Raw genomic sequence first — 11,217 nt, 5'->3', positions numbered from 1 at the left:
CCCAGTCTCCCCCCCATCCCAGGGCCTTGGTCGTTCCAGCCATGACCCTTCACTCACAACAAACTTATCAGCTGGACCCAGCTGCTCTCCACACTGCCGGGCTGTGCTCCTGGCTGCCTGCATGCTGCGCTGCAGCTGCCTGCATGCACAGGACATTTAGCAGTGTCATTATTGACCATAGCCAAAAAAAGCCAATTACCAATAGAGTCACTTTTCCTTATATCAGTGCCAATCCAATATGGGGCTGATGTATCAGTGCACCTCTGTTTAAAACCTTCTAGTTTCCAGCCTACATTTATTCATGGTCTCCACAGACCATGCACCCCCTGAGAGCACTGGTGCAGCCCCTGTCAGGCCGCACTCCCCTCTCAGGTGACTGGCGGGGGGAGGGCAGTCAGGAGTGCCAGCTGGGGAGTACTGGATGGAGGATGTGGCCACTTCTGGAAGCCCCACGGCCACTTCTGGAAGCCCCACGGCCACTTCTGGAAGCAGTGCGGCTGCTCATCCAGTTGGTAAGTTTTACCTACTTCTATGCTTGGCTTTCTCAGTCTCCCATGACTCCAGAATATGCAGGGACATCTCTTTGTATGGCCCAGTTGTGTAGAGGAATGGTGAGGGAGTCCATGTATCCAGTGACTTGCTTTTGGTTATGAAACTGGCTGGTTTTCTTCTCATACTTGGTATTAACATCTGCATGTTTCTGTGGCTTTTTTATTATTGGTTAGCTTTGGCAACTGATCCAATGTGAATTCTCATGTTGTTTCCATCATTTTCAACATATTTCATTCTATTGTTGGTGAACTTGTTAACTGTGTACTCTCTACATTTATTTTTATTTTTTAGTTACAGATGGTAAATCTGTTAACCATTTAAAAGCTGAGTTGATATACCAAACTTAGAATATGTTGTAATTTATTTTTGAAAAGCATGACCTTGGGACATCACAATTTGTATGTTTTTAAAACTTATAAATGGCAGTATACATAAATGTACATAATGATTTCTGATCTTAAGAAGTTAGACATGAATGGAATTTCTCCACTGCTTATTCTCCTTAATTGAGGTGAAATATGAATGGGATGGTAGCAATAAATCTTATTCCTTATATCTAACTTTAATATTCAACATTGTAGTCATTTAGTTAAATAAAAAGTAGCCCTCTAGCTTCAGATAAAGAGCTGATGACAAATTTTCACAAAATCATACAAAAACAACTTCTACAGTTACTCAAACATATGGATAAAATTGTCAAGTAAGATTAGATTTTCCATTTCCCCCCCCCCCCGAAGTTTCATTTTGATTTAAAATGAAACAAAAATAATCTCTCTCTCTTTCTCCCCCTTTCATCGCTTTATTTTTTCCCTTTCTCTTTTTTTGTTTAGGGAGAATATTTGTAATATAAAACATATCATGAAATGTCCAAATGCATTTGGGCAATCTATTTTCTGCATGGAGCTTCCATCAGTGTCTCCAGATTAAAAATCACCATATAACCCTTCACGTACTGAATTATAGGCAGAGTAGGAAGTGACGCCTATAGCTCAGGTTACCTGACACTTTTCATTACAAGACCCTGGTTTCAGTTGTTTATAGCTTTGCCAAATGTAAATTGTTCAGGCTGAAATTTTACATGCCAGGTGTCTACCTCAGGCTGCTTTTTTGTAAAGTTTCTGTTAAAATGCTCCAGTTGTGCTGAGAAGGAGGATAGGGTGAAAATATATTCTTTTGTCATATAAAAAATACTTAGAACCCTTTTGGTCAGACACTTTAACACCTCCACAAGCTTTGGAGCAGGAACTCGAAATTTCAAGCAATTGTGTAATTAAAAAATGTCACAGTATATATGCAAAGGGCCTCCCAATTAAAATTGTACAATTAACCTACATTCTGGTATATCTTAACTTCTGGTTGCTCAACTCTTAAACCTTAATACTCTTTTAATGTAATTTTTGGCAGCATGACTATGAAAGTGGTTTCCATTTAAATAACTTTAAGCACATTTCAGTTTTTGAAGTCTCATATCTCTCTACTCAAGTTTGTTATACCCACATTTTCTGTAATGTCAGGAAGAATTTCAGTGGCTGCTGATTAGTTATAAAATCTTTCTTGAATCTTAAATCCTGTATCATTCTGTAACTAAAAAATGAATACATCTTTGAAGTATAACAAAGGAATTCTAAAATTATGCCTTTTGTGGTTACATATTTGATTTTATACTGGGTAATGTCAAAAAGTTGCCTTGAACTATTTACCTTGTTTCCATCAAATGAAATCCTAGGGTTGTGCACCAATACATTTATTCTTATGTACATATGTATTATATAGGTTACAAATCTCCTGAAGGTATTGAAAGCTATATGGACTGTACTGTTTAGAAACATAGTAAGAGCATGAGAGAGGTTTTGAATATTGATCATTTTACATAATTTCCATGTACATGTTTTTCTTCTAATACCTGCTTTTTACTTAATATAACAATGGCATGATTTGCATGTTTTTATTAATACTTGAAAGAACCCAGGAATGCTTCATGATTCAAATTCTTTGCAAACACAAATGATAAAATTATTTTGTGTGGATTATTTCTTTGCATTTGAACTGGTGACCTGTGAACATTAATGTATTTGCATAGTCACTTCCAGTAGTATACCAAATTGAAGAAAATATTAGCACCTATGACTTTTAATTCTATACTCTATCAGATCAGTACTAAGCATAATTTAAGTTAATTACTTCTAATTATGTTTGCTATTATATCAATATCAAATAGAATACAAGATTTAACAATTGGGAATCAATCTGACTGTTATGTATATTGATATTATGGAATGTCTTAAGTCACACAGACTGCTCCAAAATATTTAAGTTTGCTACATAGAATTTCCTGTACTTTGTCCTCTTTGTGCAAAATTTAGTTACAGCTATTGATTTATTACATTCAAAGTAAATATAAAAAATCTTTGTAATAATGCCACAATAGAATGGATATATCAGCACGATTATATTTATGTCTTGTTTTTCTTACTGTTTGTTTGCTTAGCACAGTGGGAGCCAGTTTTTTAGCCTTTTATGCATGGCACAAATTAAGCTCTATGTCTTCTCCAAGTGCCACTCCAGTGTCCTTTCCCTGTCTAGTATGTTGCTGTACTTTGTGCTGTTTCCCCGCTTCCCAAACTGCCGTGTGCCAAACAGTCTGCCCATGCCACTTGTGGCACGTAGTGCAGCTTGGCCATCCCTGGTTTGGCACTAGCATTATGCTTGGTGTTATGCAACGTGCACAAATGAACACCTTGGTTCAAGAGCTGTAGGTCCTAAATGATTAAAAATAGGGCTTGATTCAAGAGAAATATACTAACATGAATAGCTTTCCTGCCAGAAATAGTCCCATTAGCTACTGTGTGTCTGGTTAAGTATGTGGGATCTGAGATGATGCACACAAGTCTAGGTATTCACATATAGTAATGTTTCTAAGACTGGACCTTTGGCTGGACATCTAAGACAATATTTAGAAATACAGGGTGAAATCCAGTCCCTACAGAACTCAATGCCAAAATCCCTATTGGCTCAGTTGAATCAATATTTTACTCTTAAGTAAAACCAGTGTCATTTTGAAAGGCATTAGATAGCCAGTTTCCACTGACTTCGTTAAGAAACATAGATGTTCACCTTCTCTGAAAATTAGACCATGGTTATGTTTGTCCATTGGATTTAGTTGCCTAGACAAAGACAAAAAGGGGACCATACACAGATATATAAAATATGTCCTGCCCCAAAAAACTTACAGTATGCTGAGGATGTGTGAGAGTAGTTCAGAGATATGCTCTATAAAGCTATAGCAAGATAGGTTATACCGTATTTTATGCACTTTTAAAAACTGCACATGCTCATTTTCTCCCCTCAAGAGTAAATGTAGTGCTCAGTGTTTTGGGGCACAGATCCATTCTACGCATTACCTGATCACTTTGAAGACTGCATGCAGGCCTTATGGAAGGGGAACACTCCTTCTGGGTTAAAAGTAGTTTTTCTGTGGAGGAAAATCAATTTTACTTGGCAAATGATGGCCTTTTTGTGTGAATATGCCTCCTAGACAATAAGAAAAGCCTAGAAACAGAAAAAAAAAACCCCTGTCATTCTAGGGGGTCAATCTTCCAACAGGGGTATAGTTAAGGAGAGGTCCCGTGCTGAATTTAAAACATGCTGTGCTGTGTATAATATTTTAAATAGGAGCGCTAATATGGTATTTTTTCCAACTGGACTAAGTTTTATGTTTCTGGCAATGGTCCTGTGTAGATAATGGCTTTAGTAGCCAAAAGAACCATTAAAAAATAATTGTATTCCTACTTTGATGGGTAAGCAAAGTGATGGAAATCTTTTGGAGAGGGATATTAAAATGTCTTTCTTTGACATAAATTAATATCTTCTTCCTTTGTGGCAAATACACTTATCTTTGGAATAGGTGTCTTTCAAGGTTTGTATGTTCCTTTTCATCTCACTACTCTACCTTCAAGAGGGAATGAACTGTTATCTTTCCTGGAAGTTAAAATTCTTATAAAATGTATGGTGGTTGATATGTTTGTGCATACAGCTCTCACTTTTAGCTATATTTAACGTTCTTTTATCTCAAAACATTTTGCTTGATTCCTCAGAAGTGCCCCTTTACTCAACAACAAAAAAAACTGTAGAGGCTTATGTCTTCAGCAGGACTGTATTATTTACACGCTTTACACAACATTGGCAACATTTTCAGTACAGCAAGGGAGAAATTCCACTTGGACTCAGTGTCCCATAATCAAACTGGCTTTTTGCTTCAGGATCTGATCTGTAATCAGAAGGTAAATAAGATTATGCTGTGTTCCTATACATGCCAAGAGGAATAATACAGGCTGTGGAAGAAGCATTCACCCAGGGTGACTGGGACTATTATTTGTAAGTACAACTTGCCCTGGCCCTCAATTGCTCTCAGAGAGTGGATCACAATATTTTATACAGAAATCATTTTAAAAGAATCTTTAGGCATCTTTACATCTGCTCCAGGCAGTGCTTGCCTTCCAGGCACGTTGGGCAGTTCAGGGGTTGCTCTGCAGTGTCAAGGGTGGCCATTTAGTCCTCGCACCGTGATACTGCTAGCCCCCTTCCTGGGGTACAGGCAGGGCTCCCAGCAGGCTGATGTTACACTGAATATTTTTATTTTTAGAAGACTGAAAGGGCAGGGCTTCCAGGCCAAAGCCCTAGGCTCTGTGTGTTGAACCTGGGCCCCTGCACGGGCAGTGTTTTATTACTTTGTTGGAGTGTTATCCCCTTTTCCCCTTAATAAACTTTTATAAAAAGTCAAAAAAGTCATCTGCTCCAGGGGTGAGGGGAGGGGACATTTTAATTAGACTAGCTCTCCAGAGCTGCTCTAATTAATGCGCCCCCAGCATCTTGTATATCCACTGTCCTGTGCTTCAAAATGTTGGTGGGGGTGCTTTAACTAAAGCTTGTATGACGAGCTTTAATTAAAGTGCCCCCGCCACCATTTTGAAGTGCAGAGATGCTGAATACATGAGATGCCAAGGCTTCTGGATCATGCTAATTAGCATGCTCTGGCAGACTGAATTAATTGAGTCTGCTCCAACATGCTGTAATTACATCACACCCCACAGTTTAAGTACATTTATAGTTTAGGGCCAAGATTCAACTCTGACAATAGTTTGCCCACTGAATTCTCTGGGACCTGGCTCAGATGTAAACTAGAGAAGCTAATCAAAGCAAATAAAATAATCTTTTTAATGTAGAAAATGAGTCTCAGTGTTTAAAAGTGAATCTGACAGGAGAAATGACAAGCCTATTTTTGAGATCTAATTCATTCCTCTTCTCAGTCTGGATATATGGACAGTGAATGTATTACTTGCAGGCTCATGGCACACCACTATCAAATCTCCTGTTTGATGCAAAGCACAAAACACACTTGGAATGGCTATCTCTGTCTTACTCAGCAACAACTGGCAAATCACTGATAGCAAATCAAAACAAAAGGCCACCAGAAGGCTTACCTTCTCTGGATGAGGCTCTGGCAATTTCAGTCAGCTCCAGGCTGCTCAAGCAGAGCCAAAAAAAAAACAAACCCAAAAAACCCATGGAGGTCTGCTACTCTTCCCAGCCAGGCCCAAATTAAGTGGGGCTCTAATCTTTTAATTTCTCCCTCCAGGCCTAACTCTTACTGCAGGTGGCTTTAACTGACCCCAGAGCAAATCGTTAACCCCTACCTAGCTAGTGTAAACTATATGTCCCCCAGAGATATAACTTCTACCACCGAGATCAATACTGGGCCTTAGAATCATACAATCACAAAAAATTAGGAGGCGACCTCAGGAGGTCATCTAGTCCAACCTCCTACTTAAAGCAGGACCATTCCCAACTAGACCATCCCAGTCAAAGCTTTGTCTAGCGAGGTCTTGAAAACCTCCAAGGATGGATATTCCCCCACCTCTCTGGGTAACCCGTGCCTGTGCTTTACTACCTTCCTACTGAAGGAAAGTTTTTTCCTAAGATTTAACTTAAACTTCCCTTGCTGCGACTGGAGAACATTGCTCCGTGTTCCATCATAGTGCCACCTTGTAGCACTAACTAGCCTTGTAGTTATTTCTGTTTTACTCAGACAAGCTTCTTTTAACATTGATGGGAGTTTGCCTGGATAAAGACAGTTGAAAAGTCTTCCTGGTGAAGGATATGACTCAGAATTTCTCTTGTTACAGTCAGCTTTATTCACTTCTCTGGTTCTTTGTACTTTCTGCTTCATTTCTTCTTTTTTCCTTTCATATTTACAGGTCTCTACAGTACAGGGCTGTACTAATGCTTTATTGGTTGTAGTTATTTTGTATTATGAATACTTTTCCCCTATCTATCAATGTTTTCAGGATGTTAATATTTTCTTTTAAAAATCAATAAAGAACGAATCAAGTTAAACATTGCAGGAATAATTTTAAAATTAGACTGCTTAAACTGAAAGTTCAGTATCATGTAGATATTTTGCAAGCCACATTATTTTCAATATCTTTGTCAGAATGAACATTTAAAACATTCTGTTCCATCCCTTATTTTGGTATATTAAAGGAATGTCAGGCACTTACTCATTTGCCTAGACCACAACAGACCACAGTGCTTTACTGGTCTGAAAACATCCTCATTACATCCAGCTTCTACAAACCACCATTTCTTGTAGTCTTATTAGAAACTTATTAGAAGCTTAGCAGATTCCTGTCTCTCTTGCTCTTTTTCTCCTTCTACTGTTACCTCTGATTATCTGTTTCACCCATTTGGCTTAAATGAGATTTTTAGTTTTTTGAGGGGACCATTTCTCTCTAGGGTCTACAGGTTGCATTAGATACAGAAATGAACAAAAGCAGTTCTCAAGTTTACCATTCAAGAGTACATCCAAGAAGGCACTATGTCTTAGACATAGCTCCTTCCCTGCTTCCTCCTTGCTGACGGTAATAAGTTATGACTGACTTAGGCCAGCAACAAATTATGGCATATCTATGCCAGCTCAACTCCATTATGTGTGCAAAGCTCTTACCATTCCCTGTTCAAGGAAGTAGCTAAGTGTACAAGAAAAACTGCTTATCTCTGTGGTTGCATACAGATGTTCAGGGAGGTTAGGGGGAGGTTATATCATATTAAAAATGACTACCCAATCTAACTTAGTTTGCCTAGGTGAAGACCTTACACTAGTTAGGATCTTATTACTTACAGATCAGGACAGTCTAAAAAATGGCTCACCTGATCTTAGTTAAGTATACTTCTGAGACAGTCTAACTTAGCTCAGGTCTGGAGAGACCAATCTAACTGAACTTCTGTATAGTTCTCAGTGCAGCCCCAGGGCTGGGAAAACCCAGCCACTGGCCCCAGCCCTGGGGATGCACTTTTTCAATCCTCTCCCTGGCATTGGGCTATTTTTAGTTCCCTTCTCATCCCACCCCCAGATGGATAACCTCCCCGCAAGAGCAGCTAGCCCCCACAGCAGCCCACCAAACCCCCCATTCTGTAAATCACTCACAGTGCAGCATCCCTGCTCGCTAATGCCAGGAGCTAAGGAAGGAAGTTGGGGTGTGGGGAGAGACAAGCTAGACGGGAGGTAAGTTTGCCAGGGGTGTTGTTTGTCTGGGAGGTGGGGGGAGAATTAGGGGGCTAAAAATGGACCCTGGTCCTAGGGGGTAGGGAGACAGCAGACACTATAAGTCCCCCTGATCCCACCAAAATTTTGTGGGCTCCAGCAACTCCCCCACAGACCCTGTCTCCACCCCGCTCAGGTTCCCCTGTAGACTCCATCTGCCACCCTGACCTCCCCCCGTGAACCCTGCCTGCCACCCAATCTCCCAACCCCCATGATAGCCCCTCCATTTTGACTTACCTTAGACCAGGGGGCCATTACATTCAGTCTAACCTCTCCTTAACCTCCCCAGATGTCTGTATACAGTCTATATGCCTGGACCCAAGATTCAGTTGTAAGTGGGGGCAGTTCTTATTCCTCATACTCTTTAGCACAGACCCATATTCTAATTTTTAATTTAGCTATTTCATGTTATTTTCAATCTCTGCATTTCATATCCCAAAACACAAAGTTTCTTAGACCATACACTTGAAATCTGTTGTGGGTTAGCTTGAGTCACATCGCATTAAAGCAATTTGTGTCAACAAGCAATTTTTTTTGTTGCTAGTCATCTAGTGTTTAAATAGATGTTTTGAAATCAAGATGTGTTGACAAGTAACAAAACTTAAATGGATGCATCTATCATCCCAAAATAACTATTGCAAAACTGCAAAGTCCTTCCAATGGTTTCTCACGATGCTTTGCTGGCTAGTTTGTTTGGCTTCTCTATTTAGGTGCATAATCAAGACTGTATCATGATTGGATGTCTTCTTCCTGCTTAACCACTGGCATACAGCTGTCCCTAAGGATTTCAGCACATGGGGGTTCATACACCTGTGTTTTACTTCTAATTACTAAGCATGTGACAAGTGGTGTCATGCTGATGTTCTTTATTTCATTGCCCTCTTGGCAAAGTAGTGTTTACAGGGTTATTTGAATTCTAACTATTGGAATGCATATGTATACAAATCACTCATCTGTCTAAATTGAGAAGGAGGATACAGGATAGATCCAAGCCAGCAGTATCCAAGGGAAAGGAGCTCTGGCTGGGTTATAGGTACAAAGAGCAATAATAGGATTCTAAAAAAAGCTTGTAGAGCTGGATCATAGAAGTGAGAGAGATCTGCCAGGCAAATTATGACATTTGTGAAATTCATGGTTGACGATGGATATCAATCAAGACATAGACAAGGAGGTAACTGATCACGAAAGTGTGGCTCTTATTGACCCAACTAACCAGGAAGGGAAGAGTGGTCCAATAGACCCAGAGGAACCTTGAACTGTGAAAGACCCACCCTGATCACAGGTGGAGATCCATGCAGTAGGTCCTAGTAAGTACTGTATGATATATTATCGTTTAATTCCACTGATTGGTCTTGTCTCTCTCCACCACTCCATGCATCAAAATTGCAGCTATGCTGGAGACTGCACAAACTCTCTGGAACCATGCATCACCACTTTAGCTAGTTACACCCCAGTATCTCAACAGATACCACACAGATACCACGGATTAAAAAGACCTTTTTATTTACTTGGTCTCTTATAGCCCTGCCCTCATTTAATTCCCTTCTCAAGGTGACAGTGCTGTGTAGGTAGACAAGCAGAGGGGGTGTGTTATCAGAGAATTCTATTTATTTTGCTGTGCACTATTCATGGACACTGATCCACAAGTGTCCAAAAAAAAAAAAAAACCAAAGAAAAAAAGAAATATTGCTGAAACGTGACACAAATCTTGAATAGCACTAAAGGTCTTTTGGCACTAGTATTAAAGCATTTGGTTCCCTTCCATGAGTTCCACTGAAACATTCTGGATGTGCAGCAGCACAGTATATTTTTTGAACAGCCACTATCACATCGACCACTTGCTGAAATACACAAGCAATGATCAGTATCCTATTTAGCCACAGGCTAGACCCACCATGATTTATTTAACCTATTTCTCAAGTTGCCAGAAGAAAACATATCCAACTACCCTTATCATACCCACAAGTTCAAAGGTCCTCTACAGAATGTGAAGATAAAAAGACATCTTGTCATATCAAAGTTCATCATTGACTGAGAAGAGCCTTTGGAAAAAAAAAATCTAAAATGATAGAAGTGACACTACTTTATCACTTTTAAAATGGAGATTGCATTTTGACAGTGATTAGTTGATATTTTTCTCACTTTTTTTTCTCCATACTAGGAGCCGATGACTTTTAGCAGCTATGGACAGATATAGTCCAATCTACACAGGACTTGGAAAAAGTTGAAGAGATGACCTCTTCAAAGAATTCTTGTGAGCATTCCAAGAGTGGGAAATAGCCATGCCCTCATGGATGTAGCTCTTGGGTATTACAGAAAAACAAAGAAGAATCTGGGAAACCATGGAAAATTTCAGTTATAATCTAGTTATTTCCTAGATCAAGGTCTATACCACGGCTTGTGTATGGCCCTCAGCCCACACTCTCTGGGACACCCCTTTCACTGCAAAAGTGCTATAAAACTGTCCTGTGCCACAGGCCACAGGATGACAAAGGAAACTGCAAACTATGGGACATCCCCTTAACTCTCTCAACCAGCAATGGCTTGACCTTTTTATCACTATCCCACATCCTGTTACTCAGAGAAAAGCTTTGAGCATCCTGCCTACACAAATTTTGGAACTTGAGAACACAAACATGACTGCATGATAATGAATTACTTTTTAGTTCTTAGTGGATCTTAAATGTGCATGATATTATGTATGTGTGTTTGATAATATTTGTACTGCTCATATTGGTTTATTCACTGCTATCTTTGGCAATGCATTACAATATCTTTAGGCTTATGGGTTAGCATCTAGGACAACGCATTAAAATACCCCTCTGCACTCCACTGAGTCATAAAATGCTTATCTTCAATGCACCTCCAAATGCACATTAAAACCCTAAAGCTTTGCACCACTACCATCACACATTAATACATAGGGTATGTACAATTAAAATATATGTGTGTGTGTGGATGTATGTGTATGTGGATGTATTCAGTCAATCATATTAGGTCAATCAGCCTAACTTCCATCCTAGGAAAAATCCTAGAAAAGTTCATCAGGGAATCTATCTGCAATA

General features: G+C 39.5%; 1 long non-coding RNA gene across 1 annotated transcript in view; it reads left to right on the top strand.

The window, feature by feature from the left end:
* The window catches only part of LOC109310524, a 23,512-nt gene extending 12,295 nt beyond the window's left edge, over positions 1 to 11,217 (top strand). Inside the window, exon 3 of the long non-coding RNA XR_002101236.1 lies at positions 10,314 to 11,217. This is a non-coding gene — a long non-coding RNA (uncharacterized LOC109310524). The remainder of the gene's footprint in view (positions 1 to 10,313) is intronic.

Source organism: Crocodylus porosus, unplaced genomic scaffold, assembly GCF_001723895.1.
Source record: "Crocodylus porosus isolate Cpor-Errol unplaced genomic scaffold, CroPor_comp1, whole genome shotgun sequence".
In the NCBI taxonomy this organism is placed as follows: domain Eukaryota; kingdom Metazoa; phylum Chordata; order Crocodylia; family Crocodylidae; genus Crocodylus; species Crocodylus porosus.
This window is presented reverse-complemented; position numbering and strand designations above follow the sequence as displayed.